This window comes from Pseudorca crassidens, chromosome 5 (assembly GCF_039906515.1).
Source record: "Pseudorca crassidens isolate mPseCra1 chromosome 5, mPseCra1.hap1, whole genome shotgun sequence".
NCBI classification, from domain to species: Eukaryota; Metazoa; Chordata; class Mammalia; order Artiodactyla; family Delphinidae; genus Pseudorca; species Pseudorca crassidens.
In genome coordinates this window covers 65,065,952-65,083,663 of record NC_090300.1, presented here as the reverse complement: position 1 = coordinate 65,083,663, position 17,712 = coordinate 65,065,952, and the positions used below count along the sequence as shown (strand labels likewise).

General features: G+C 40.6%; 1 pseudogene; it reads right to left on the bottom strand.

Annotated features, from left to right (window-relative positions):
• Window positions 1-4,611, bottom strand: part of LOC137224272 (DNA polymerase eta pseudogene) — a 79,942-nt pseudogene extending 75,331 nt beyond the window's left edge.
• Between the last annotated feature and the right edge of the window lie 13,101 nt (window positions 4,612-17,712).

The following is a 17,712-nucleotide window of genomic DNA, read 5'->3' as shown; positions in this document are numbered from 1 at the left end:
TTTTGTTCTTCTATTTGTTTTATTTGTTTATATGTACAGTCATTTTCAGAGTTATTTTTATGTGAAAAAGATTACTCACAATTTGTCATTTTCAGAAAGCGAGCGCATAAGACATTCTTTGAGGGAAAGGCCTGCATAACTTTACCACCCTGCCCCCAAGATTATCTGAGGTTGCATATCCTGTATATACAACCCAGTTACTCAGCCTCTGTCTTCATAAGGAAGAAGGTCAGAGGTACCTTTGGGTTGTTTTCTTTGATGTCTTGGTATAGAGATTTGTTCATAGACAATGACTTTCGGACATCAAATATTTGAACTTGTTTGAGCTGAACTGTGTGATTCCTACCAGCAAGTGTGCTGTGTTTTCCCCATCTGTGAAGGGCTTTTCTCATTTCCTGTGTTTAGGAAATGATAATGACTGACCTTGAAATTTGCTGGGCTGAAGTGCTAGGTAAGCAATACATAATAGCAGAGATTCCATGGATCGAAGTCCAGGTTGGGTGTTGTCTGCATTCTTCAACACTTCATTGTTGGTTCAGTTTTCAGTTTGCGAGTTACCAACTTAATCTTCAGATCATGTGTAGTAAGCCATTCCAAATCATAGGTACAATAGCAGCTACTGTTTATTGAGTATACTGTGCTACGCACTGTATCAGGTGGTTTGTAAAAAGTGTGTTCTATTTTTACCAGTATCCTGGGTAAATACTGTCATCACCATTTACAGAGAAGGGAACTGGGATTCGAAATTCTGTGATTTTATAAAGATTTCCCTATTCTACTTTTTTTTTTTTTTTTTGCAGTACACGGGCCTCTCACTGTTGTGGCCTCTCCCGTTGCGGAGCACAGGCTGTGGACGCGCAGGCTCAGTGGCCATGGCTCATGGGCCCAGCCGCTCCGCGGCATGTGGGATCTTCCCGGACCGGGGCACGAACCCTTGTCCCCTGCATCGGCAGGCGGACTCTCAACCACTGCGCCACCAGGGAAGCCCCCTATTCTACTTTTTGACAATTTATTCAAATTAAAGATATGCATATTTCACATAAGAGCATTCATAAATAATGGGATAGGGACTTCCCTGGTGGTCCAGTGGCTAAGACTCCATGCTCCCAATGCAGGGGTTCCATCCCTGGTCAGGGGACTAGATCCCAAATGCTGCAACTGAGAGTTCGCATGCCACAACTAAAGATCCCCCATGCTGCAACTAAAAAGATCCCACATGCTGCAGTGAAGATCCTGCACGTGGCAACGAAAATCCTGCGTGCTGCAACTATGACCCAGTGCAACCAAATAAAAAATAATGATAATGGGATAAACACAAGACATGTGCCTATGTCACCCTTGTTTCAATGATTTTCAGATCTCAAACTCTTTACCCCTATTCTTTGATCACATCCAGCATTCAACACGTTTTCCAAGTCAGAAATCTGAAAGTCACCCTCGGTCTTTTCCTCTTTTTATTCCCTTTTGTTCATCAGTTATCAAGTCTTGTCAAAAATATATTTTGAATATGACTATTTTTCTTCCTTCCTACTGTTACTACCATACTTTAGTTCACCATCATCTTGTCATCTCAATGATGGGATTACTGCAACAATATTCTAGCTGTATCTAAAAGGAGATGTCTCAGGTAATCTATGCTTATCCAGGCCTCTGGAAGACATGGACTTTTTGGAATGAGTTATGGTCCTAGAGGGGAATAGAGTTATGGTCCTAGGGTGATAATGTGTGGTCACAGACTTGGATGAGAGATCATCTATGGGGAAAGAATAAAGATTGAGTTGATTCATTTTAGTGGTAGGCTACAATCATCATGGAACCTTTGGAACCAAGGGTGAGAGATTAAATCAATAAGCAGGAAATGGAGCTGTCTTTGGATTCTGGGCATAACAGATCAGTGTGCCACACTGTAGCGGCTAGGTAAAGGTATTAAGAGAACAATAAGAGGTCAGCAATAAATTAGGAGAAAAGAGCAAGATGAAGTTGGAGAGGTAAGATGGGAACTTTCCTAACATTTACCATGTTCTATGTAGGACCTGTTTGTTGAATTGTACAAAGGCTTTATTCTTATTTATATGATATAAAGGTCTTCCCAGGTTGAGGGTAGATTCAAAGTGTCTGGACCAAATAGACCTTTAGGAACCAAGGGCTTGAGGCCTGAGTATCAGTTCTGTGAATTTAGTAACGCCCTTTGGCCATACCTTTTCCTCAGCTGGAGATTGGAAAGTGGCCAATATTATGCCCAACCAGGTTAGGCCATGCCCGTTTTGGACTGCCCAAAGGCAGAATAAAAGATAAGTAAAAAGACCAGGTGATATTTTTAAAAAGATAGAATGAAAGAAGGCAGTTTCATATGAAAAAGACCTTATAAGCAAAGAGATCGGTCACTCTAAGTGAAACAATGTTAGATGAATTCCACAAGGCTGTGGCTGATGGTTTTTGCTAAATCACTATGGATTATATTCACCTAGAGTACCATTTCATTGTGTAGTAGATAGGGTCTTGGGGGACAAGAACAAACATTGGATTCCCTATCAAATAGCACACTGAGCCTGGGAGAGGAAAGTTGTGGATCTCTCATAGCCAGAATGAAACAGTATTTCATTGAAAACGTTCTCACTCTAAACTAACAGGGATCCTGATTTCTAAATTGGTTTCAATTAAATATATTTTCTTCCCTTCTAAGAAAACAACATACACCTATAATCTCTTCTAACTATTGGCAGATCTGTGATGCTATAGCACTCCACACCTTCCCAGTGGCTGCAATTACACACATCAAATTTCAGGATGGACGACAAGGTAAGATTCTAGAGGTAAAAGGCTACCACTTATGGTCCCCATTTTGCTCTCATATGTCACAGCCTTTTATTGTCAGGAGTTATTTAGAGAAACAGTCATCAGCTAACAAAACCATCTGTTAGTTAACAACAGCAAAATATAAGGCTATTTCAAAATAGCATGGGGCATTTCAAGTTAAGGGCAGATGAGTGCCAACTATTTTTTCCCTTCAGTCTTTCCTTGTTAAAAAAGAATGCATTTGTTATCAAAGCTAGTTTGGCTAATGTGCTTTCACCTCATACATATCTAGAAATCAAAGCTGCCTAGAAAGTTATTTGAGGGTATGTTCTCCCTTTGGAGCCCATCTTGCTCCAGTCGTGCTAATAGGAATTTCATGTGTGTGTCAAGAGGACAATATAGCCTTTATGCAATTCAACCAAAACGTCCTACTCAGAACATGGTAAATGTTGGGAAAGCAAAAACGGTCTCACTGGACAGATTTAGTAAAATTCTTCACCTTTGTGCTTGTCTGCACTACTCCATTACTTTTTCCATCTGTAGGAGGAGGGGTGGTAGATGAAGAATCTCTGTACTCCTCCTTTTCCCTTGGCCAGATAGTTTCCCAAATCAGCTAAATATAACTCCATTTATTGTCATGCTAAAATGTTCTATTTAGCTGTGTTTAACTGGATATCATGATTCCCCAGGCTGACCTTTTGCTCCTGGGAAGTCGTTTTAAATTCAATCCCGGCAAAGGAAAATCCTTCCAATTCGCTGGCTGTGAAAGGTCACAAGTGAAATGTGTTTTGATGGTATCTGCCTATGGTTTAATTCTCAGTAAACTTGAGCACTAACTGGGCCTCAATTGTGCTTTGTCTTGGGAATCCGAGTTCTAAGAAGCCTGGGAGAGCTGAGTGGGAGACGTGGGGCTGAGTTGCTGGCATCAGCCGAGGGTACACAAAGGTACCAGCTGAAAGGTAAGGTATATGGTGCTACGTTAGGTCAATGCTGCCTTCTTTCTGAGCTGATGAGGGATTCAGACTAAAATATATAGTTTCTCTCCCTGTTTCATTTGATCTGTTTAAGAGGGGCATTTCCCACTTTCTGGGAGGCAAAGAGGGCTTAGGGTGAGATAGAGAAGGAACTAGAAGTGTGTGAACCAGTCAAGAGGAAATTGGAGTATCCTGAAAATTTAGCCATTTCAGGGTCCAGAGCATAAAGTCAGCGTTCCAAGTTTGACTCTTTCCCTTTTACAACATCTTTCTCGTTTATAATTTAGTAGCACTTCAGTCTCCAGTGAGTTGTTCACCATCATTATGCTGATGTTTAACTGAATTAAAGTACTTTTCTTACATCTTATCAAAGAACCTCACCCCCATTTAAAAAAATCATATTTACCAAGCAATATTAGGAGCTCTGTCAGAGACTTTTGAAGAGTTCAGTGGATGAAATATTGAGGTGAAGTTTCTGGATTTTTGTTTTGTTCTTACTCTATTTCAACTTTTTGTGACTTTGTGCCATAATCATTCAATCAACAAGCATAATATCTGGCTCTTTCTAACTGAGAAAGAAGCCCAGAGAACAGTCTGTCCTCCCAGCACCCCTTTCCTCTATCACACACACATTATGCTCTATGCCAGCAAGTATTCAATGTTTCCTGAACACGACTTGCAATTCCATACTTCCATGCCTATGTTTATGTGGCTTCCTCTTCCTGGGATGTCTTCATTCTTTTCATCAAAATTCTATTCATGCAGAAAGGCCAAAATGGCACTCGTTTCTGTAAAGCTTTCAAAAGGCTTCCCTCCTCTCACCTGTGTTGAAGGCGAGCATGACTTGGTAACATTTTGTCTATGCATCTATTATGCTTGGATATTCTATTGTGGTATATCTGTGTGTCTCCCACTCAACCCAGCACCCTGAGGGCAGAAGCTGGGCCTTCTTCATCTTTATACCCCAGTGCTTAGCTCAGGGATTACTCTAAGAAGAGGAGTCTTTAGCCATCCTACCACTGGAGTATGAGCAGTATGAGCCTTTGATATCAAGGGGGAGAAATGAAGTGATGTTTCTTAGAGCAAATGTATCTTGAGAGTTCATAGCAGCCACAGGAATAAGAAGAAAGCAAAAAACTCATTCTCTAAAAGCAGTAAGGGCAGTTCTCTGGTCATAAATGAGAAAAATTCTCCTTCCCTTTTCCCTTCTTTGTGTTGTCATTTCTTGGAAATACCTGGTTGCCGGGAGAACTCTTAGAATATTGGCAGTGAGTTCAGCTGGAGAGAAATGGAGATGGCTCTGAAGTTGGGTGGAGACAGCTACAGTTGGCCGCATTTCACCAGCTTCTCATCGTCTTCTCCCTTCCTGGTTCTCCCTTCCACCCAGCAGACGGCAGGCCGGCTCCCATTCCTGAGATTTCTTGAGAGAGAAAGCAGTATACGGCCTGCCAACCCCTGAGTTAAGCCATGTTCTACAGAAACAGCGTTCAGTGATCCAGGTGCAGCTGATGGAGCTTGCACTTACTCCTTTGCCATCAGTGGCTTCCGGCATTTAGTGACCCCGGGTGGTCCTGGGTATCCATATCAGTCCCAGATGACAGCACTTTCTGTCCCTCCTCAGGGGTCAGTCTCTCTCAGATATTGGTCTAACGAATTATATCTGTCAGGATTGTTGGTTGTAAGAATCCAGTGAAGCTGGTTTAAGGAGAAAATCTCCCCAACCTCCTGGTGAACTGGAGACTCTGGCTCGAATGCTACACAACTGGAAACAATGGGCAGTTATGCTACAAGGCCCTTCACTGGCAAAAGTACCACTCCTGATAGCCTATGCCTCAACTCCATAGGGAATAGACACCAGGACCTTCACCTTTTCTGCCCTCCAAGACTTGGACACATTTGCCACATGTTCTATAGAAGGTGAATTTCACAGGCCTTCTTTCTTTTGAAACAAGTCTCTCATGGTTGAGTTTGATAGGTGGATCCTAGGTCTCAGGCATACATCTTAGCAGCTAAGTTGCTGGGGAGACTTGTTTTCTAGTTTCTACCTTGAGGAGTTGAAACTCATAAGGCAAAATGTTTTCCAAGTTGCAGGGCTCTCAAAAGGTGCTGAGCAGCTGGAAAACATGACAAAAATCTATTGTATCCTATAGGGTATTTAAAAAATTTTTAACCAATATAAAACCGTATGACATTATTATACCAATTTCCTCAGTCTGTCTGATAACTTAATGGTATGTGAAACTTTTTTTCTGGAGTTTGAGGCTTAGATTACCTTTCTAGCTCCTGATATCTCTCTTCCTAAGGAAGGACGTTGCTCTTTATTACCTTCCTCATATTGTTTCTTCTCCCAAATTCATTCTCCCACGTGTTGATGTGTTGGGACCTTGATGCATGGGACATGTCTTCTGCTGGTGACTTCCATTTGGTACCCTATATACCATCCCTCATGGCTGTGGCCCACCCTTGAGTTGGGACCTTCAGTTGCCAATAATTTTCTGAGTCATGCTTCAGCTCATGACTCTGTTTTGAATACAATAGCCTTGATTCTCTGGGTTGCCTTTTAAGACCAACCACTACGGCCAATTGAGTTTGATATAGCTTGATTTTTCTCCATGCTGACTCCATCTTGACAAGGGTCAATGTACCTTGCTTATGAGAGGTAGGCATAAAAACAGAGCTGCCAAAAAAAAAAAAAAAAAAAAACAGAGCTGCCAATGCAGATTTTTCAAATTAAAATAAATTTATGCTGTGCATTCCTCAAAGGCTAGAATCTTATCTTAATTAATATCTTAATGATTAATCATCTCTGTATTCCCAGTGCTCAGTATAGCATCTGACATGCAGCAGGCCTGCAATTCAATTTGAATGAATGAATGAATGGAGTGAATGCAAATTACATAGAGGCCACCAGTATATTTCAGCATCACAGACTGGTCATTCATTTATTTAGCAAACATTTTTTGAGAAGTTGCTTTTATGTACAAAGCGCTATACTAGATACCATGGAAATCTGAAATAGCCCTCATGTTATTAATAATTACAACCATAGGCAACATTTATTGTATACTTACTAGACGACCAGCACTGTTTCCTGTTTCATGAACATTCATTTGGTTCTCACAACAACCCTGCGAGGCAAACATACTATTATTGTTACTTCCATTTACAAGGGGAAGAATTGATTCTCAGAAGGGGTAAGTAAATGAAAACAAGTTGGGGACATGATGTTTACACAGTAGAGTTGGGAAGGTTCAAGAGCCATCTGGAATGTCTTAAATATCATAGGGCAACACATTTGCAGTACTCAGATTGCATTCAAAGAGTCCTTGAGTGCTAAATGGATACAGCTGGGGAATCAGAATTTACCTGGTGACCTTTATGCAACCTGCATTTTAGCACGAAGGAGCTCTGCTTTATTCATTCATCCATTCATTCAACAAACATGAATGGTATGCCTGCTGTGTGCTAGGAACTGTACGGAGCACTGGGTGCAGGGTCGGGCGAGCTGGGAGAGGGGAGGACAAAAATGTCAATAGATCATTGCAATTCATAATAAGAGCTATAATAGAGGTGTGAACATATTTCAGAGGAAATACGTTTTTATCTTTCATATTTCCAACATTTCAACATTAAGTATGACATTTGCAGTAGGCACTTGTAGTTACCCTCTATTAGGTTAAAAAGAGTCCTTTTATGCCTAGTTTGCTAAGGGATTTGCAGATCATAAGTGGATTTGCATTTATTTCAAATGTTTTTCCTACATCTATTCAGATGAATTTTCTACATCTATGGAGATTATTTCTCTTCTTTTACTTATTAATGTGGGTACATAAACCATTATCTGTTATGAATATTTTCTAGTGTCAAACCAACCTTGCATTTTTAGGGCAAAACATACTTTTATACTTTTATACACCTATTCAGATTTTCTCTGATTTAAATTTAAAAAAATTCTCCATTCACTTTTGCTAAATTGCATATTTGTAGAATGTATCTATTTCATCTATGTTTTAAAATATATTAGCATAGAATTATTCATACTCTCAATTTAATATCTTTTAAATTAATATAGCATCTGTAGCTATGGCCTCTTCATTAATATTGTTTACTTATTCTTTCTCTCTTTTTTCTTTATTAACATTACTAGAAAACTTTCAGTTTTATTAGTTTTTTCAGTGACCCCCCACTTCGGCTTTTTTAAATTCTAAATAATTTCTAATTTCATGTTATATGTTTTACTCATTAATTTTGAGCCTTTATTTTTCTACTGTAGGCATTTAAACCTATTTTTTTTTCAAGAAATGCTTCAGCTGCATTCCTCAATTTTTGATATGCTAATTTTTCATGTCATTCTTTTGAAACATTATATAATAATCTAAGTTCCATTATGATTTCTTTTTTGTCCTGAATTATTTAAAATGTATTTAAAAATTTCTAATGAAATAGATTTTTATTTTGTTCTTTTTGAAAAGTTGTGTTTATTGCATTGCTGCCACAAGATGTGGCCTATAGAGAGCCTTTGAAATTTATTAGACTTGCTCTACAGCCTAAGGCATGGTTCATTTTTGTAAATAGCCCTTGTATGTTCAACAAGTAGTTGGATGCAGATTTCCATAATATGTCCTTTGCATCAGGCTTGTTATTTGTGTTCAGATCTATATCCTTGCTGTTCTTTATTCACTTGATCTATCAATTACTGAGAGAAGTGTGTTAAAGTGTGTGAACATATAAATTTTTCTTAACAGATAGCTCAATTTTGTATTCACACATTGTGAAGGTGTAACATACCTAAGAGTTTAAAATTGTTATATGTTCCTGTGAGTTGAAGCTTTTATTATTATGTAGTGACCATTTTTATTTTTAATAATGCTTTTTACCTTAAAGTCAATTTTGTTTGATAATTTTGCTACACCAGCTTTCTTTTGGTTAGGATTTCCTTGGAAGGAAATGGTTCCAAATGGTTTTTTTAATTTTTATTTTTGGCTGTGTTGGGTCTTCGTTGCTGTGCGAGGGCTTTAGTTGTGGCAAGTGAGGGCTACTCTTCATTCTGGTGTGCGGGCTTCTCATTGCTGTGGCTTCTGTTGTTGTGGAGCACAGGCTCTAGGCATGCGGGCTTCAGTAGTTGTGGCATGAGGGCTCAGTAGTTGTGGCTCATGGGCTCTAGAGTGCAGGCTCAGTAGTTGCGGTGCACGGGCTTAGTTGCTCCACGGCATGTGGCATCTTCCCAGACTAGGGCTCGAACCCGTGTCCCCTGCATTGGCAGGTGGATTCTTAACCACTGCACCACCAGGGAAGTCCTCCAAATGGTTAACAGTGGTTAATGCTAACCCTTCCAGGCAAAATTAGTTTCCCCCTTCTGGATTTGACAGAACTCTCTCAAGGCTCAAATCCAGACTCACTGCTCTACCTTGTGGGCTTTGATTTGCTGGGGGGCAGAGACCTTTCTGTTTCTGGGTAGAGCCATGCTGTAAGCCAGCAACGTCCATCAGACAGGAGGGGTGGTTTGCTGGAAGCAAGTTCCAGCCACAGGGCATTGGAAGGTGTCTGGGGTTGTAGCGCTGGACTCAGTATCTTTGGGACCCAGTGTTAGGGCACAAGGAATGCTGAACAGGGCAAGCCAGTGTTTATTAAGTGGAAACATCTTCACAGCCACCACTCCTTGTAAAAACCCTGTGAGGGATGCGCTGTTGTCCTTCGTGGCAAATTGTGGGGACTGGCTTGCTCTACCTGTTCCGACCCCTTCTGGTGTGTCTTCCTGGTGTACAGAGGCTGTACAATTAAGAATGACATTTCCTACATGCCCTTGCAGCTATGATTTTGGATGCAATTTTAGTTGTATCACTCGTACTCTCGTGAGACTTGGATTTGTCACAGGGTTAAATATAGGGGGAGAGATTAGGCTTGAGGCATCTATATTGCTAGCAAGGAAGATGCCAGAGGTTAAGTGGTTCTAGCAGCTGGAAGCTGTACCAGGAAACTCAGCCTGGAGCCTGATCATCTAGCCCTTACAGTGATTTAGAAAGCTACTCATACTTAGTAATAAACTCCTTTTTGTTTTAACAAGTTAGAGTGAATTTTGCTGTCTATAGCTGTGCTCTGACAAATACACCCATTGTATAGGAGAGGAAGCTGAGATTGGAGCTAGGAAGTGACCTGCTCCTGGTCGCACAGCTCATGAGTAGCCGAAATGGATGATGAGCTTGCGTCCTTTGATGCCAAGTCAGTGCTCTTTCAGCAGCAGGACAAGCAGCAGACTCAGGGACCAGGCCCTGGAAGTTTCCAGGGCCATTAAGATAGTACTGAGAAACCACACATGCAGATGCAAAGTCTGGGTGCCACAGTGACACTTTGACTACATTACCCAGTAAGAGCTGCTACAACTCCTACTGGCCTGAGCTGGAATTAGGTGGCTCCCCACCAACTCCACCCCATTACTTGCCTCTTCGTGCATTTTTTTTTTTTTTTTTTTGGCCTTTCTGCTAAGTGTATTAGTTGCCCTCCTGTGTTTCTGTGTTAATATTGGGATCCCATAGAGTTTGGGTTGCTCATTCAGCTGCGTTCACATTGTACTGTGTGCCCCTTTACTGTTCTTAGAATATTTTATTGCTTCTTCAAAACTTGTTGGGAATGAAGGAGAGAATAACAAACCTATAGGTTGATGTGCAGATAAGCAAGTAGTGAATTGTAACTATCAGATTACTTTTCTGTCTCCCACTGAAGTATCTGAAGTAGATGTCCTGTCCATCTCAGTCCATTGTTGTCTCATTGATGGCTCTCCTCATAATTTGTAATTATTTTCTCCTTTTGGGGGGGTTATGTTTGTTTTCTTTTATATTTTCCATACTAGGAAGTAAGTTTCATGAGATCAGTTTCCATGTTTACCTTGATCAGGGCTGTGTCTGCAGCCCCTAGTCCATTCCTGGCACAAAGTAGGTATTTGAAAATGTTAACCAAGTGAATGAATGAATGATAAGCAGGGACCATATCTTATCTTTTCATCTTTGTATCTTAGCATCCAGTTCAGAACCTGACACATAGAGGTTGCTGACTCATTTTAATTGAAAAAGAAGCTACAGTATGTGTACATGACCTACATTCATGAATACAGATTTTATTTTTTTTCTTTTCTGTGTCTTCATAACTGGAAACTTTGGGTTGTTCATCGTTCACTTGCTATTTATTCAACAAATATCTATAGAGTGTGTTGATACAAAGATAAGAAACAAACCTTTCATAGCTTCAATTTTAGCAGAAGATCTAGCACATGACATATCTTTAATATACTTTCTAGAGGAATAAATAAATGAATGAAGGAATGTTAAATTTGTGGGGCTTGATATTACATGTATAAAAGAAACTCAGCATTTTCAGACAATAGGGTAACTTCAGCTACACTGCATTGATTGGATGCACTGGATATCTTTCTACACGAGGTAGTATTTCCTAGATGGCATTCTCTCTGGTATTTCTTCTCTGGCTGGTCGTGGGGAACAAGAATCTGCAACACCTTTGTCTCTGAGTGTTGCTGGAGGCTGTTTGGGCACCACTCACAGAGCCGAGGTACTGGCAGGAGAGAGTAGAGAAAAGGAGAATGAGAAAGCAAGAAGAAAAGAAAAGAGGGAAATGAGAGGTCAGGGGATGGGAACGAGGGAAAGAATGGAGGAGAATTTGGAAGAATAATGGTGATAATGCTAGTGATGCCTGCCAGTTATTAAATGCCTTTAATAGAGATTCTATGTTCTTTTCAACACATATATCATCTCTAATTTTCATAACGCAGCCAGCAAGGTCAGTAACATGTATTACTTCCATTGTGTAGATGAGCAGACAGGCTCAGAGATGTTAAGAAGTAACCAGTCACACAGTGCTAAGAGGTGAAGCCAGGATTTGCTCTCAGGAGTGTCTGGCTCAAAGCCACACTATGTTCACCTGGTGAGAAATGACAGAGAGCCACCACCAGGGACTTGCATGCCTCCCACGGGGCATTTGGATTACAGATGATTGTCAACCTACCACTTCAGGTGGGATGTCTAGATATCAGCACTTTAAAGTAGCTGTCTATTTATCTGCTGATTCACATGCATATACATACATACAACCAGAAAAGAGAAAAGAAAAATTTATTAATTTTTGTGTACATTTTGACCAGAATAAATACTTAACAGAAAAGAGGCATAATGGATGACAAATGGGGCAACACTCTCAAATGCCATAATTCCAGAAGTAAAGCAAAACCCCTGACTCTAGCCTCACCCGCCACAGGTAGTGAGTAAACAAAGCCGCATAGACCAAAAAAAGCAACAGGAAAATAACAAAATTGAGGCGCCATGTAAATACTTTCTGAATGTCCATTCCCCAAAGGGTTGAGGTCAGGCAGATGGTTCTGTTACCAAACCCTAAACAAAGGACTTGGACTGTTTTATGCCCTGGTCATTATTGTTGGTTAAATTAAAGCATGATCAAAAGAAGTGTAATGGAATATTAATTTCAGTTACTGTAGCTAATTGAAACATAGCAGGAGTTGTGATTATTGAAAATGGAGTGAGAACACTCAGATGCACGTCCAAGTCTAGCTTACCCGTTTCAAGTTGGGCAGTAGCATATTTTTGAATATGATCATTATCCCTAGAGTCTATACTTAAGTGCATCAGGAGAAGTACTGGGCCTGGGAAAAAAGAAAAGCAAGTAATTCTCAGCTATCAGCAGACTTCAAAAATTCAAATTCAATTTAAAACTATTAATTGTTAATTTGTTCACATAAAAGACATTGCAAAAATGTATAATCCCTGTCAAGCCAAGGACCGTGTGGTTTTCATCTTGCTGTTCCCAGTTTGAAGCCTACATCCTGGCATCTAGGGGATGCTTATCAGTAATTGTTGAGTGAATGAGTATATGATTGTTGATGACTTTTGATTACTCTAATAAATGAGAGGGTTTTCCTTCTCAGACAACTGACCCCCTTCCTAAGTGAAAGTGCAGATCAGCAAGATTTGGGAGGAAGAAGACAGCTCTACTTTAGCTTGATACATAAGCCTGAGAGAGAGATGAAGAATATAAGCAGGAATTTGTCTGTTTTGTTCATTACTGTATTTCCATTGCATAGAACGGTATCTGGCAAATGTGAGGTATCCAACAAATATTTGTCAAATTAATGAATAAATGCTTAGCATGGAATTAGAAGGAGAGAATGAGTTAAGCAAAGGAGGCAACGTGGAGAACTCAGAACTTCATAGTTCGTAGGAGAACTTCATATTTTCCTTCTCTGCTGAGTTACCAGTTCTCAAACATGGGGCACACTCCTACTCAATGTAAGTACAAGAATCCCCTCCTCAAATCAGTATAATCTGCCATGTGGGATTAATCAGGTTTCTCTTTATTAACATGAGGGACTGGGATAATGCTTTAAAGGCATCAGTTCAAACAACTTAGTGAAAGTTGCTCTAGAATCACTTAAGATGCAAGGGGGATATATTAGGGTCATGCCAGTCATTCTCATGTTACAGGAGAATGTTATGTCCTTAAGGAGAATTTGTATTAGGTTTCTGAGCTTTGTACCCTCAATGTCCATTACCTACTTACACTCATTGATTTTTCCTAGAAGAGGCTTATTCTACTCATTTTTCTTCAGGCAGAGATACTTTACTGAATATCAAAGGCCAGTGACGCAGAGGATGTACATGAGAGGCCATGTTTAAGTAGCACTGAGAGAGATGGTCTTATGAAGAATGCTCCTAGAATGTGTCTTTAATCTACACCTGACAACATAATGGAGGGAAACACTGGCAAGAAAACAAGCTGGATGCACTTTAGCAAGAGTAATTTGTATGGGGTAGAAAAAATGTCATCAGTACTCAATAGTCACCCTCTGTGTGTGGTATTCTGTGTATGTGGGTGGCATTTTCTTTTGGCTTTTTCAGACGAGTATGTATATGTTGTTTGTTGTCTTCTCCTTTTGTTGTACACTTAACCATCAATTTAAAGGAGAAAAAAAAGACTGTTGAAACAACATTTATTTTCATTTAGACAAGTACCACATTTTCTGAATCCATTTTGAATTCAGTTCAAGTGATGGAAAATTGGTGAAATTTTTCATAGAACGACAAATTTGAAAAATTGTCACAAAGTTTAGTGTTCCTCTGTTGTCTCATGATCATACATGGGAGCCAAAGTCATATACTTTTGAATACATCTCTTTTGAATTGAATTCCCAGAATTGTGGTGCAAAGATGCAGGCAACAATTTTCACAAAGTAAGGACACGTTCAGTGGGCTTTTGCGGTTGTTTTACCTAAAATACTATTTGAATGTGACTCTTTTACATCACTGGGTGAAGCTCTCTGGTGTCACTACACACAATGGGGCTCTCTTTACCAATGAGGAAGAGGGGCAAAGTCATAAGAGGGCAAGGAATAAAGCCAGGGGGAACAGGGTTTATGAATGTAAAACTTACAGTAGAATTTTAGACAGGAAAAAAGTTGATGATGCAAGTTAAAGCTGGCCCCAGGCAGCAATAACTTACTGAAGTGGCATTTATTTGGCTGATAACCCAAGGTCTTGCTGAACTTGCTAGTACAACAGAGGTAATCTTTATGGTAGGATGAATTACAATAGCAGTTTACAGTAACATTATTTGATCTTTCCCTTATGAAAGACCTTGTAAGCTCCCTGAAAGCTCTAAGTTCCAACTCTCTGCTATGCCTTAGAAACTGAAATGGGAATCTTCCTATATATCCTAAAAGATTTTTCCAATAGGTTTGCAGTATATCTCACCTGTAATAGAGTGAGCGATAAGGGCAATGTGAGAGTTGATCTCATGAAGTAACTGAGCTGAAAGTAGATGGGGTAAGATATTTACATTCTGAGAAGTAAAATGACTTGCTCAAAGTCACACAGCCAGGTGACATGCTTCAGGTGTCATGTCAGTAGCTATTATTTCAAAGCCAATTAAACAGGCTCAGATCAAGAAGTCTCAAGATGAAAGAGGATTATAAAAAAGATTGTGATGCTTTTCTGAGAAGTGTGGGTGTCATGAGAGCAAGATGAATACTGAATTATTTGTAAAGACTAGTTTTCCTTTCCTTTTTCTCCTCTAATTAGGAATGATATTAATGGGCATTAAATGATTTTGTCAATAAGTTTGAAATTTATTTACGGTGTACTAAGAATCTTCAATGCATTTTGATGCAGAGATACACTGTGTGTGTTTAGAACACAGAGCTTTGGGGAAGGACGAAACTTCAACATTTTAAGTTGAAGACACATGGAGTGTTTTCTCTTCCAAGGTACATGCACTATTCCTTAACCACCCTCTGAATGCCAAGCAGTATGCAGTCTGGGTGGGGTAGACATATGGCGCCACACCTGGAGAGATGCTGAATCATCCATCAGTTGTAGTTTAGGTATTTGGAGCTGGCTGGGAGCATAATGATGAGGCAGGGATCCTAGGTCTTTTGTCTACCTCCACCACTTCCAGTGCCTTCCTCCAGTGTCGAAGCTCCAGTTTGGGGGCATTATAGGTGAGGTGGAGAGTAGTGAGAGATAAGACTAGAAATGACTAGCCAGTGTCAGTCAGGGAGACCTTGAAAATCTCTTTCTCTCTCAAGTTGCCATTTTTTTCTTCTCAATATAGCATCACAACTAAGTCTTTCTAATCATTAAAAAGAAAGAGTCCAGCTGTATTCCCCGTTAACTATTGCGTTTTCTCTTTTCCTCTCCAACAGCTTGAGACTCACCTGAAGTCTCTTTTTTCGCCTTGCGTTGGCTGCTATACTCTACAACCTAATGTGGCCTGACATTTGCTTCCACCTTGCCTCTGAAACTGCCCTTGCTAAATTCATTGATGACATACTTGCCAAATCCACTGGCATGTTAAACTTCTTATATTAGGCAACATACCTACGGTTTTACACTGTTGATTTCCCCCTCATTCTTGAAACTCCTGCTTGGCTTCCGCAATTCCCTTCTTACCTTGCTGTCCTTCTATTTCATGAGTCTCTTCCCTTTCACATTGGTGCTCTCCAGTGGTCTCTGGGTTCCTCTTCTGCTCTTACTCTTCATATCCCATGACTTCTATTCATATAGTTTTAAATGCCTTCCCATGAGCTCTGGACCCATATTTCCAATTGCCTCATGTAAATCTTTCAGTCTGCATGCAGACACCGCAACTTAAGTACATCCTAAACCGAACCGACTGTCTCTCTTCCAAAATCAGTTCTTTGTCGTGTATTTTTGATTCTGCTTAATAACTCCACCATATACTTGGTCCCCCATGTCAGAAATTTGGGAATAATCCATTATACTCTCACCCTTGCTACTTCTATAAATGTCATCAAATTCTCTTCGTTTTGCTTCTTAATCACTTCTCAAGCCTGTCCTTTCTTTCGTCTATTGTCACTACTGTAGTTTAGCTACTCATCATTTTTTAATCCTAACTGATTGAACAGTCATGAAAGTTGTTATGGGAAAAATATAAACAGTGTGATATGACAGCGTTTCTGGGACCATCTCTTTGATGAAGTGACATTTTGGCCTGATGACAGAGCCAGCCTGGAATGATCTGGGGGGGTAGAAATTTCCAGGAGTAGACAAGATAATGCATAAAACTCCAAGGAGAGAACAAACTTGGTGGGTTTGAGAAGCAGAAAGAAGGCCAGAATGGCTAAATCATGGTGAGCCAGGGAAGAATATAGGGGTACAATGTCACAGAGATTACATAGAAAATTTTTGGCCATGGAAAGGATGTAATACTTATAGTTTCATTGTATGTGTCATGACAATTCATTTGCCATGGAGAGAGAAGAAACACCCATGGCTCTGTGACGTTAATGACATATCTATTGAAATGAGGAAGTTGAAAAGAAGGGCTAATTTGATGGGGAAGGAGGATTTTAGTTTGAGGAATTAATCAATGGCTCTGAAAGTTAAAAATGTGAGTATAGGGGACTCCCCTGGTGGCGCAGCGGTAAAGAATCCTCCTGCCAATGCAGGGGACATGGGTTCGAGCCCTGGTCCGGGAAGATCCCACATGCCACGGAACAACTAAGCCTGTGCGCCAAAACTACTGAGCCTGCGCTCTAGAGCCTGTGAGACATGACTACTGAGCTCACGTGCCATGACTACTGAGGCCCGTGAGCCTAGAGCCCATGCTCCACAACAAGAGAAGCCACAGCAATGAGAAGCCCGCGCGCTGCAACGAAGAGTGGCCCCCCGCTCGCCGCAGCTAGAGAAAGCCTGCGTGCAACAACGAAGACCCAACACAGCCAAAAAAAAAGTAAGTATAGGGATTGAGGAATTCATTGCTTAAAGATCAGAGTAGAAGCTCTGGATTTGATGAGATTACCAAAGAAGACAGCGAAGAGAGATTGTAAAAGAGAGAACTAAGGACGAAGGCCAAGGATAAAGCCTTGGAGAAGTGGAAATGGTGGTAGAAGGAGAGCTCTCAAAGGAAATTTATAAGAATAAGGGAGAGCTGGCCGTGTTCTCAGACATAGGGGTGGGGCCATTGGCAGAAGAGATAGAAGATGCTGTTAAGAGTTGTAATAGACTCCAGATCAAGGTTAGCTGGGACCAGGCAGCAACACCTAGGCCTTAAAGATGAACTGTCAAGTTGGCGTTGCCTTGTGAGGGTGGAGGGCAGGGGTGGAGAGAACTTAAGAGAACTGCACAGGCTGGGCCCAGCTAGGCCAGCCAGGCAGGTCAAGGCCTGGGTCTAGTTTGGTCAAGGACCAGTGCAAGGGGCTCATGCTGCCTGACCTTCCTCAGTGAAGTAGGACTGAAGGTCATCCCCCATGAGTGAGATTAAGTTGAAGGGAGTCAAGGGGCGGGCCCTTGAGGATGGATGTTTCAAACAGCCGTTGTGGTTTCTTATAATCATTAGTCAACAAGGGATGTGTAAAACCATTCCTGAGGATCAGTGAGAGCTTGGCCGAGGTTAGAAAACATTG